Here is a 12,562-nt window from a genome sequence, read left to right on the forward strand (position 1 = left end):
GTTCTTTTCGTTTCCATTCTTTGCATCCAATTCACGGTCTCTATTTCTCTCACTTTCTTTCTGATGACCTCTGGTTGTCTATTTACAGTTTCGATTATCCTGTACTTGGTTGCCAACTTCCTTGACCTCTTCCTCCATTCTGTGTCCACGCTTTTCATGTAGAGATACTTGTGCACTTTAGCCGCCCATTTATTTTCATCCATGTTCCTGAGCCTTTCTTCAAAACTAATTTTGCTTTGTGCTTCTCTGACTTCAAAAGAGGCCCAACCCATGTCTCCATGCACTGCCTCATTTGTCGTATTACCGTGTGCTCCCAAAGCCAACCGGCCTACTGATCTTTGGTTAACTTCCAAACCCGCCAATATATCCGATTTTAAGCATATAATGGCATTTGCGAATGTTAGCGCTGGCACCATTACTCCTTTCCAGATTCCACGCACCACCTCATACTTATTGTGGCCCCACAGTGCTCTGTGTTTCATTAATGCTGCATTCCGCTTCCCCTTTATTTTCAGATTATCTTGGTGGTTGCTTGAGTAATTCTTTCCTTCGTTTATGTGTACGCCGAGGTACTTATATTGCTTCACTATGGGTATTACTTGCTGTTGAATTGACACCACGAAGTTACTCGTGTGTTCATTAAAGATCATAATCCCTGATTTCTCTGTGCTAAACTTAAGGCCTAGATTTGTCGCTGCGTTCCCACAGATATTCGCAAGTATCTGTAAATCTTTTTTATTGTCCGCTAGTAGCACAATGTCGTCTGCGTACATCAATCCAGGGACCTTCTGTTGCACCATTTGTCCATTACGCATGTAGGATAAATCAAAACCTAATTCGCTGTTTTCCAGTCGTCTTTCTATGCCCTTGACGTAAAGCGTGAACAACAATGGTGACAGAGGGCATCCTTGCTTCAATCTTGGTGAATTCCCACCATTTCATTTCCTTTTCGGCCTTCCCATGCCACTTGTACTTGGTTGTCTCGATATATCTCCCTCAGCAGCTCCACGAAATCGTCATCCATGCCTTCGTATTGAAGAATATCCCACAACAATTCCCTGTCTACGTTGTCATAAGCTCCTTTAATATCTAGAAATGCTACCCATAAAGGTCTTTTCTGAGCTACTGAAATCTCTATGCACTGAGTTAGTACAAACATATTGTCTTCTAAGCGTCTGCCTGGCCTGAACCCATTCTGTAGTTCCCCCAATACACCGTTTTCCTCCACCCACTTCGACAGTTCTAATTTTATGGCTTGCATTGCCATTCTATATATCACCGACGTTACTGTAACTGGCCTGTACGAGCTCGTCTTATCCTTATCTCCTTTGCCTTTGTAGATGAGATTCATCTTGCTTTCACGCCATCCAACGGGAATATTCTTTGTTCTAATCACTTGCTCTATGGCATTAGTCAGCAGTGCCTTGCTTTTTGGACCGAGGTTTTTGATTAGCTGTATTGGGATTTCGTCGGGTCCTGCTGCCGTGTTGTTAGGGACATTTTCTGTTGCCTTTTTCCAATAAAAGCTTTCTATGCTGAATTTTGATCTCTCAAGCCTCTCTGTTGCTGGATCTGTTGTCTGAACTACGCTTTTTCTCGTACTGAAGTTATGCCTGATAACGTCTGTGATGTACCGCAGCGCATCATCGCCTTCATAGATGTTACCGTCTTCATCCCTTATAGCCGTTTGCGAGTTTCTAGTTGGAGCTCCGAGTGCTTTTATATGGTTCCAGAATCTTTTTGGGGCGCCTTTGTCTCTTTTGTGAATGTTATGCACCCAACGTTCACTTGCGCATTTAATTTTCTCTTGCACGAGCTCACTCGCAACCCTTTTCTTTTCTCTGTATGTATTCCATCTAAGGAGCACCTCTTCTTCTTGTAATCCCAACTTTTTGGCTTCTCGATGAGCCCTAGATGCCTCTTTACGCTCTTCTATAGCTTGTTTAATTTCCTTGTTCCACCACTTACGTGGTTTCCTCTTTCCAATCCAACAATTGTATTGCCGTGTCCGCCTTATTTCATGCTGCATAACCTCCACCAGTTCCTTATATTCCCAGACTGCTGTAGGAAAAGCCTCAATTTTCTTCTCTATGTTGTTTGCGATCTCTGTTATTTGCTCGTCATTCATTTTTAAAGACTCTGAGGCTATTGGTTCATGTTCTGCGCTGGTATCTCTCCCAAACTTTAATGCTAAACGTCTATGATCGCTTCCCAGGCTATTTTTTCCATTTTCGTCTATTATCATTTGGTCCAGTTGTTCGTAGACCATTTCTGAGACTAAGGCGTAGTCAATACATGACTGCCTGTTTCCGCATTGCCACGTTACCTGTCCATGACACTTATTCTCCCTGTTAACTACTATAAGGTTCTGTTCCTCACACAAATCCAGCACTAGAGAGCCGTTGTAATCAGTATATCCGTCTAAATCGTCCATGTGCGCGTTCATATCTCCCACTAATATCACCTGGCCCGAGTCATTGAACTGAATAATATCGCTTCTAATGCAATCGACCAATTCCTTATTTTTTTCCCTGCTATCACTACCTGTCCATAGGTAAGCTACTCCCAGCCACGTCTTTTTACCTTGCCATGTACCACTAATCCATAAATGCTCTTTACATGTCTCGTTTACCCTTCGCCACTTCAGACCTCGCCTAATTAGTACGCCTACGCCTCCGCCTTTCCTTGACCCGGTCATTCTGTTGCACCCTTCCCATACAAAGTTGTCAATAACAGGCGGCTGCTCCAAATCTCGTAGATGCGTTTCGGTCAAGGCGTACACGCTAATTAGGCGTGTGGGCACTACGAATTGCGCCCCCTGCCGGAAATGGCTGGGTGCACGACGCAGAGGTGCCGCACGGCGATGCTGCCTGCAAGAGCGAGTGAGCGGTCGTTCAGTAAAAATGAGCGGCGGTTCTTTTGGAGAAAGGGAGCCGGTTCTCTCGCGTTCAGAGAGCCGTGCCGATGCGTTCCGTGAGAGCCGGGTCTTCTGCTGGGTGGGACTTCCGCGCCATCTATTAGCGGTACGAGAAAGCAACTGCCCTCCCGCCCTTCCTCGCAAGAGTCGCCTTCACACCTTCGCCTTCAGCTGTAGAACGAAAGAACCGCCGCTCACTTACTGAACCACCGCTCCCTCGCCCTTCAAAAGAGCGGCTCGAAAGACCCGGCTCGCTCCTGAGCGCTCAGGAGCGGGCTGCTCTTTTAAAGACCGAGGGAGCCGTGGTTCAGTAAGTGAGCGGCGGTTCTTTCGGAGTGAGGAAGCTGGTTCTCTCTCCTTGAATGAGCCGTGCCGAACCGTTCCGTCAGAGCTGGGTCTTCTGCTGGGTTTCGATGTTTTTCGATTTCTGATCGACGAATGGTGGCCGGTGTTGTCCGACTCGCGCTACTGGTACTCGCTCGCAGTGTGTGGTGTGCGCAGCAGTCCCCTTGGTTTTTTGTGCGTCTTATGGTGTGGCACCCGATGCCACCGCAAAGGATAGTACCGTTCGTTGCCTGCTGCTGTTCGAACGATGTCGCACGACTCTCACCGATAGCACATCGTGCGCTGGTCCAATAACACTTCGAAGATGGTCTTCCGTGTCTTTAAAGGGCCCCGTAACCACCACAGATATTTTTGAACATTTCAAGTAAACGCGCATTGAGTTCAGAATGCCGTCACGATCAACGCTGCCAAAGTCTGCAGCGCTACGCGCTGCGGGAGCGCCCCCCCCCCCCCCCCAAAAAAAAAAAAAAAAAAAAAAAAAAAAACGCCGTTTCCCTCCCCTCGCCTTTCCGGTATGCCCAGCGGTCGTCACGGTGTCAGCAGGGGGAATCTGGTGATGTTAACTGCGGAAGCGATGTCCATTGGTTGAACAAGAACCTCCGACTTCCGGTTAGTCTGCTAGCAGGTATACGCGCGCTTTCTGCTCTTCCTCGTCGTGTTGCTCGTTTGTGCGCCCTTGCGAATCGGTAATTAAGTCCCAAATCGCTTGCGTTCCCACACAGTCGTGCTTAGCGGTCTGATTAGCTGCGCCATCAGTGCGCGACAGTGTTGGCCTTTCCAGACGTGCACGCGACACAGGGACAATGCGGTACGCTTCGCATAACGCGGGCCGGCACCGCAGCAACAGCGGGTAGCCGAGAAGCGCTCGAGTTACCGGCACGGTAACTCGTCGCACGCCGCTTGCCATTCGCGGGCCGCCGTTCGACAGCGGTTTTTGCTCGCGAACGGCGAGATTTCCTTGCCGTGCGTAGAGAGGATGAGACCGGGACTCATTTGTGCGGCAGATTCACCGCCGCTGATCGCTCGACGGCGCCGATATCGTCGCTAGGCCTTTTCTGGTTCCTTTTCTGGTTCGTATACAGCGTGCTCGCGCGCCATGCAGCGTAATCTCAAAACGCACCCGTAATCCTCGTGGCGTATTCTCGTCCGAATCTGCATTCATTCTCAGAGGTAGTCATGCTTTCTGGGTAGCTTGCGTGGATGGAATTCATGAGCGTTTATAACTGAGTGCGTGTGAGTGGTGACCAGGGAGTTCACCATGCTCTACTTTTAAGTATACCTAATGTCTTGCATATCTGACTTAATTATTTCGCCTAAAGAAACTGAATTTATAGCGTATCTTTTATGTGGGCGAGCGCCACGCCTATAATAGCGCTGTAGCGCACTTTTCAACCGGATTATCGTGTTGCAGGATATATATTTTTGTTCTTGTGAAATTACATTCAGAGCCGCATTTACTACTCGGAATAAGATCAGAACTTTGACAACACGGCTCCTTTAACAAGGATAACTGCATGCAGTAATAAGTGTTTTCACAATGACATCAGGCGGCGTATTCCAACACGCCAATTTCATGAAATGACAATGAACATCGTATAGTGCTCTATTTATTAACGAAATCTTGCTGCTTCGCCGCAGTTGTAGTAGGGAGTACTCTAACATTTGATCGCCTGTCTGCGTTAGTTGGCGCAAACATTCAATTTTTCGTTCAGCGTGGTGATACGTTCCTAATCAAGGCGGTGTTCAGCTGTGTTAGTAAAATGCCTATGAAAAAGACTTTCAGCGGGGTCCCATATCGATTGCTAAAACGACCTTTACATCGAAAGCTTTAATGCGTTGACGTCATTTCATTTGCGATTGCTTGCGTATGTCTAATTAACGTTTAATTGATCGTAATTTGGTATAATTCTCGTACTAGCTGTTACGGAGTCTTTAATTGATTCTAATTAGTATGTACTACACTTTAGAACTCTTTGTCTTAATTTGGCGTGGCCAGTCTTATCACTGAGTCTCGAATTGATGTGATGTCTCTATTACTGGCCGTTAATTACTTTTCATTAATCGTAATTATTCTCAGTTAGGTAGTAACACCTTAGAACGCTTTAATAAAGGTGTCGTATGAAGTCCGTGTATTGGTCTTGTTAGTTACCCTAACTACATTTAATTAGTCATTGGGACTCATGAATTAATTACTCTTACTTTTAGCGACTTGGTGCTAAATTCACTTTTACATGCTTTATTGGACGTGAGAGGTGTAGTATGCCGCTTTCTGTTTTTTTTCTCCCGCAAGTGTTGTCGACGATGGTCACATTGCGCGACTAATGAGCCAGTCGCTTTAAAAGGCGCCGATGCGCGCACGCACGAGCGCTTATGCTCCATAGCGTGCACACGCGCGCACACAGCGTTTTAGAGAGCGCGTCCGCACAGTGACGTGCCATGTGACAACGCTAAAAGCCACCCAACGCTATTCTTTTGGAGGAAGGCAACACCTATTCAAACGCACTGGGGAGCGAGGCAAGCTTGCTAGGGAGACCGCGGATGCGCAAACCCTGACACTACTTTTTCACCGGCGCGCTCCGCCAGCGAAAGTCCACCGGACCGGTCCGGCTTTCCGAGTTATTTTGTGGGCACCTGTGCACTTGCCGGGAATTCAGAGTCTGGTTTAGACCTTTATAATTCGCGCTCCCAATCCGGGAGCTTCTGTGTTATTTCGTTCTAAACGAATTAACCCCAACTTATTTTTATCCTAACCAAACCCAGCCTCGCAACAACCTTAAACTCCATGCTTACACGTTCATGAACTATCGAACCACAGAGCGCATGTGACAAAGACCGACAATGATGTACTTTCACGACGCATCTGTTCATGGCGCTAGCTGACACCTACGCCTTATAAAACAAAATTACCACTCCTTCGGCAGGTGAAAACACCTAATATTTTGACAATGCATTAATAGTCGCATAAAAAAGTTGCAGTTTCGTCCGAAAGGCAAAGCATTGATTGCGATAGCAAATTAGTAGACAGGTATACGAAGTAAGGATAGTAGTTTTATCGACCGTCGTCATCATCATCATCATAAGCCTATTGATGTCTACTGCAGGACGAAGGTTTCTCCCTGTGATCTCCACTTACCCGTGTCTTGCGCTAGCTGATGCCAACTTGCTCCTGCAAATTTCCTAACTTCATCATCCCATCTGGTTTTCTGCCGACCTCGACTGCGCTTCCCTTCTCTTGGTATCCATTCTGTAACCCTAATGGTCCACCGGTTATCCATCGTACTCATTACATGGCCTGCCCAGCTCCATTTCTTCCATCTTCTCCAGCAGCTTTTCCCCTGTTCATGTCTTTCAAGGCCCTTCTAACTTCATCGCTAGTTACAGAAGGGGCTTCTGTATCCCGTTCATCACTACTTCGAATGAAAGTAGCTTGGCTGCTCTGGGTACTGTATAGGTCAGTATAGAATTCTTCCGCTTCTTTTACTATGTCATCGAAATTGCTGATATTACCCTGCTTATCTTTCAGTGCATACATTTTGCCTTATCCTATGCCAAGCTTTCTTTTCACTGATTTCACGCTGCGTCCATATTTTATTGCTTCTTCAATCTTGTCCACGTTATAATTTCAGATATCCCTTACGTTCTCCTTATTGATCAGTTTCGACAGTTCAGCGAATTCTATGTGATCTCTCGAGTTTGACACTTTCTTGTTTTGCGGTTTCTTTATTAGGTCCTTTGTTGCTTGGGAGAGCTTACCTACTGGTTGCCTTGGTGCCTCACCTCCCACTTGAATTGCTGCTTCTGAGATCAGCTTAATTGCGGTTTCATTCATTACCTCTAAGTTGTCTTGATCTTCCTGTTCTAAAGCTGCATATTTGTTTGCGAGCACCAGCCTCAATTGGTCTACTTTTACCCTTACTGCGTCTAGGTTGGCCTGTTTCTTCTTGACTAATTTTATTCTTTCTATCTTCAGATTGAGAGCAATCATAGACCTTAAACTAACATATGGTAACTGCATTTTGCCCTACCTAACACTTATACATCCTGCACTATGCTCGAATCGGCAGATAGTATGAAATCAATTTCATTCCTCGTTTCTCCATTAGGGATTTTCCAGGTCCACTTCCTGTTGTTGCGCTTCCTGAAGACGCTATTCATTATTCGGTGCCTATTTCTTTCCGCGAGTTCTACCAACATCTATCCTCTACTGTTCCTAGAACCGATGCCGCAGTTGCCAATTGCTTGCAGACCAGCCTGCTTTTTCCCCACTTTTGCATTAAAGTCGCCCATGACTACAGTATACTGAGTTTGCACCTTTCTCATTGCTAATTCGACATCTTCATAAAACTGTTCTCTTCATCATCGTGACTAGAGATTGGGGCGTAGACTTGTACAACCTTCGTCATCGAAATCGTCATCTATGCCTTCGTATTGAAGAATATCTCACAACAATTCCCTGTCTACGTTGTCATAAGCTCCTTTAATATCAGAAATGCTATCCATAAAGGTCTTTTCTGAGCTACTGAAATCTCTATGCACTGAGTTAGTACAAACATATTGTCTTCTAAGCGTCTGCCTGGCCAGAACCCATTCTGTAGTTCCGCCAATACATCGTTTTTCTCCACCCACTTCGACAGTTCTAATTTTATAGCTTGCATTACCATTCTATATATCACCGACGTTACTGTAACTGGCCTGTACGAGCTCGTCTTATCCTTATCTCCTTTGACTTTGTAGATGAGATTCATCTTGCTTTCACGCCATCCAACGGGAATATTCTTTGTTCTAATCACTTGCTCTATGGCATTAGTCAGCAGTGCCTTGCTTTTTGGACCGAGGTTTTTGATTAGCTGTATTGGGATTTTATCGGGTCCTGCTGCCGTGTTGTTAGGGACATTTTCTGCTGCCTTTTTCCAATAAAAGCTTTCTATGCTAAATTTTGATCTCTCTGGCCTCTCTGCTGTTGCTGGATCTGTTGTCTGAACTGCGCTTTTTCTCGTGCCGAAGTTATCCCTAATAACGTCTGTGATGTACCGCATCGCATCATCTCCTTCGTAGATGTTACCGTCTTCATCCCTTATAGCCGTTTGCGAGTTTTTAGTTGGAGCTCCGAGTGCTTTTATATGGTTCCAGAATCTTTTTGGAGCGCTTTTCTCTCTTTTGTGAATGTTATGCACCCAACGTTCACTTGCGCATTTATTTTCTCTTGCACGAGCTCACTCGCAACCCGTTTCTTTTCTCGGTATGTATTCCATCGAAGGAGCACCTCTTCTTGTAATCCCAACTTTTTGGCTTCTCGATGAGCCCTAGATGCCTCTTTACGCTCTTCTATAGCTTGTTTTATTTCCTTGTTCCACCACTTACGTGGTTTCCTCTTGCCAATCCAACAATTGTTTTGCCGTGTCCGCCTTATTTAATGCTGCATAACGTCCACCAGTTCCTTATATTCCCAGACTGCTGTAGGAAAATCCTCAATTTTCTTCTCTATGTTGTTTGCGATCTCTGTTATTTGCTCGTCATTCAGTTTTAAAAATTCTGAGGCTATTGGTTCATGTTCTGCGCTAGTATCTCGCCAAAAATTTAATGCTAAACGTCTATGATCGCTTCCCAGGCTATTTTTTCCATTTTCGTCTATTATCATTTGGTCTAGTTGTTCGTAGACCATTTCTGAGACTAAGGCGTAGTCGATACATGACTGCCTGTTTCCGCATTGCCACGTTACCTGTCCATGACACTTATTCTCCCTGTTAACTACTATAAGGTTCTGTTCACCACACGGATCCAGCACTAGAGAGCCGTTGTAATCAGTATATCCGTCTAAATCGTCCATGTGTGCGTTCATATCTCCCACTAATATCACCTGGCCCGGTTTACTGAACTAGTTAATATCGCTTCTAATGCAATCAACCAATACCTTATTTTTTTCTCTGCTATCACTTACCTGTCCAAAGGTAAGCTACTCTCAGCCACGTCTTTTTACCTTGCCATATGCCACTAATCCATAAATGCTCTTTACATGTCTCGTTTACCCTTTGCCACTTCAGACCTCGCCTAATTACTACGCCTACGCCTCCGCCTTTCCTTGACCCGCTCATTCTGTTGCACCCTTCCCATACAAAATTGTCAATAACAGGCGGCTGCTCCAAATCTCTTAGATGCGTTTCGGTCAAGGCGTACACGCTAATCGCTTCGTCTATGATCGATAGGGACGGCGCCGCCATCTAGGAGAGGTGAAGCGAACTACTGCAAGGTGACACTAATGAATGCCGATAGGAAGCGCTACGGTAGTCACAGTCACAGCAACGCGTCTTTTCTGGGGTTTTACGTGCCAAAACCAGTTCTGATAGTGAGGTCCGCCGTAGTGGAGGGCTGCGGATTAATTTTGGCCACCTGGGGTTCATTAAATGGCCCGTAAACCACTTCAGATATTTTTTAGCATTTGAAGTAAACACGCGCATCGAGTTCAGTACACGCCGCGGGCATCGAGTTCACGCGCATCGAGTTCAGTACGCGCCGCGGGTCTGTCCGATCGAGAGATGGACGCTGGCTTGTTCCTGGTCCTTCGACTTCGACCTTTTCGCACCATGGATAACGACAAAATCGGTTTTCTCCGGCGCTAGCATAAGCTCTAGATCTCCCGTGAAGCTCTCGATGTTATTCAACACCATCTGCAGGGCCTCCTCTTGTTCTCCCAGGGAATCTCGCATAGTCCAGAGCGTCACATCGTCTGCGTAAATAGCGTGGTCAATGCTTGTGATTTCCTCATGTTTTGCAGGAAGAGATGCTAAGACGAGGTTAAATAATGTTGGGAAGATCACGGCTCCTTGTGGGACTTCAATCACGTTATGATGATAGGAGTTCAGCTCACTGCCTGCTTGAACTTAAAACGTTCTGTCTTGCATGAACGTGGCAATAAAGTTGTGCATGTTGTCTTTGATGCCCATTTCTTTTATGGCTTGCATGACGGATGTGTGGGGAAGGCTATCGAAAGCCTTCCTGACGTCTACGCCAACAACTATGCTAGGACGCGAAGACGAGGTATCAAGCACGTCCTTTCTTAGGCGGAGCATAGTATCCTGAGTAGAAAGACCAGACCGAAATCCGTACTTAGTGTCAGGCAGACGACGCGGTTTTCCGTGTCTTCTGCCTTTCTGGAGATTTTCCTCCAGCCACCATATCAACCTTGCGTATACCATGTTCTCCTAAAGTTTACACAGACATGTCGTGAGGGAAACTGGTCTTAAATTTCCCAGGCAGTTCGGTGGCTTGTTCGGTTTCGAAATAGGCTGGGCAATCGAATGGCGCCATCCTTGTGGGAGAGTTCCTCCTTTCCATATACGATTTAATTCCGCAAGAAGAGCTTTTTTGCATCCTTCGGTAATGTTTTTGATGTGCGCGGCCATGATTCCATCACCACCTGGCGGCCTTGGGTGGTCATTTACTTATGGAATCTTCGAGCTCGCTAACCGTGAAGGGTTAGTTTAGATCGCCGTGTCCGTCTTTGGTATTGTCCCTCGCATAGGTTCTACTTATGGTAGTATTTGGTTAGGCGGGAAAGATTTCTGCCATTTTTTTCTGCGAGTTCGGCATTGGTGATGCTTTCTTTCAGGGCAACACAGGCGGCGCCGTCCTAGGCTTACGGTGCCCAAGGAGAGATCTCAATATAGCCCACGCGTTGCTTGAATTAGTTGATTTGTGGATTTGTTCGCACACCTGCATCCATTGCTCGGAAGCTAGCTCTCCCGTATACTTTTGTTTCTTGTGGAGAACGTAGTTTAGTTCTTAGCATCCGGGGGCGCCCCTTCGTTCGATAAGACCACAAAAATCTGAGCCTTCGGTTCCATAGATACAGGAGGTGTCTATCCGGATCTGGTTGGTCCGAAGAGACACGCAGCGTATTAGTTGCTGTGCGCTTGGCGCGCGTTATAGCCTGTGGTAGGGAGTCAGGATCCGTAATTGGGCTCTTTTCATCTAGCAGCATCCGATATTTGTCCCAATGTGTCATTGTACAGTCTCGCCTGCAAGACAACGGGCTGCACGAGGTACCATTTGTTCTCACTGTGATGGCAATTGGGATATAGTCACTGCCAAGAGGGTCCTCTAGAAGTTTCCATTGGCAAGTTCTGGGTCTCGATGACCATGTTAGGTGAGGCGTTGTGTCCTCTTGCCTGGTCTCCTTTCCGAGCCCCGTATGGGATTACGGTAGGTTGAGGAGCTCTAGTCCATAAAGGTAAAAATCTTCCATTATACGACGACTGCATGGGCTGCACTTCTTATAGTTCCAGGCTGCATGTTGAGCATTGAAGGCTCCACAGATTATAATTGTCACTTGGGATAGATCTTTCAGAAATGAATGTAGGTGAAGTCTACAGAGGCGCGCCTAGTGTTTTTTTCGTGCGTTTTCTTGATGTATGTACACGAAAAAAAAAACAATTGCTATTTTGGGCGGAAGCCATAGCCCTCTTTGCTTGGTAGGCGTGGTATGAAGCAGCTCACCTCCTGCAATGCCAGGACGGCGGGGTTGAGACTGTTATGCGATAGGCCCCAGTGTAAAATCGTGTCAGATTTTTTCTTCTTGAGGGAGTGGCAGTTCCACTGAATCACAGTTCGGATGCCTCATCGATAACAATGAAATTTTAATCCATGATTCTGCATGGCTCTTGACGTTTTAGGATCACATGTAATGTGTGCGTATGTAGGGCATTTCACACGCCCGTTCGCTTGTTTCTTCACTTATCGCGGCATTTGCAGGGTGACGGTCTTCCATGCTTCTTGATCACTGTCATCTTGATGAGCGGCCGCCGAGTCTGAGTAATGCTAGAGTGTACTAGATAATGGTCGAGTGGGCCGAACGGCGCTCTCCCGCTGAGGCGCCGCGTGTGGAAAAATTATGCGAGGGCGCTGCGAGCGAACTGGATTGGGGCGGAGCCGCGCTCCGCGGCATATTCAACGTACTTTCGCTGCGGGCGCCGAGGCCGATTGCGCATAGTACGCTCTTAAAATAGTGCTTTATTTCAACTGCAAATTTATGTTTACACCATCTTGCTAAACATATATATTTGGGGCATGGATTATACAACGCGTCGTCTTCAGTTTTGCTGTCGTTGTCAAGCGCGTCGTCTGCTAGCGAGCGCGCGTTCGCTACGCGGATGCTGGCGGCGCCCAGTTTTTCTCGCAAAACGTCTGTGTAGTGCATTTTTTTGTTTTACTTGCTTTGGTGCGCCCATGACTCTTGACGGCGGGTACCAAAGGTAGTTTTAGCCAAGTGAACCATTGTTTTTAACACTGTCTTCTAAATTGAAC

This window comes from Dermacentor silvarum, chromosome 10 (assembly GCF_013339745.2).
Source record: "Dermacentor silvarum isolate Dsil-2018 chromosome 10, BIME_Dsil_1.4, whole genome shotgun sequence".
Taxonomy (NCBI): domain Eukaryota; kingdom Metazoa; phylum Arthropoda; class Arachnida; order Ixodida; family Ixodidae; genus Dermacentor; species Dermacentor silvarum.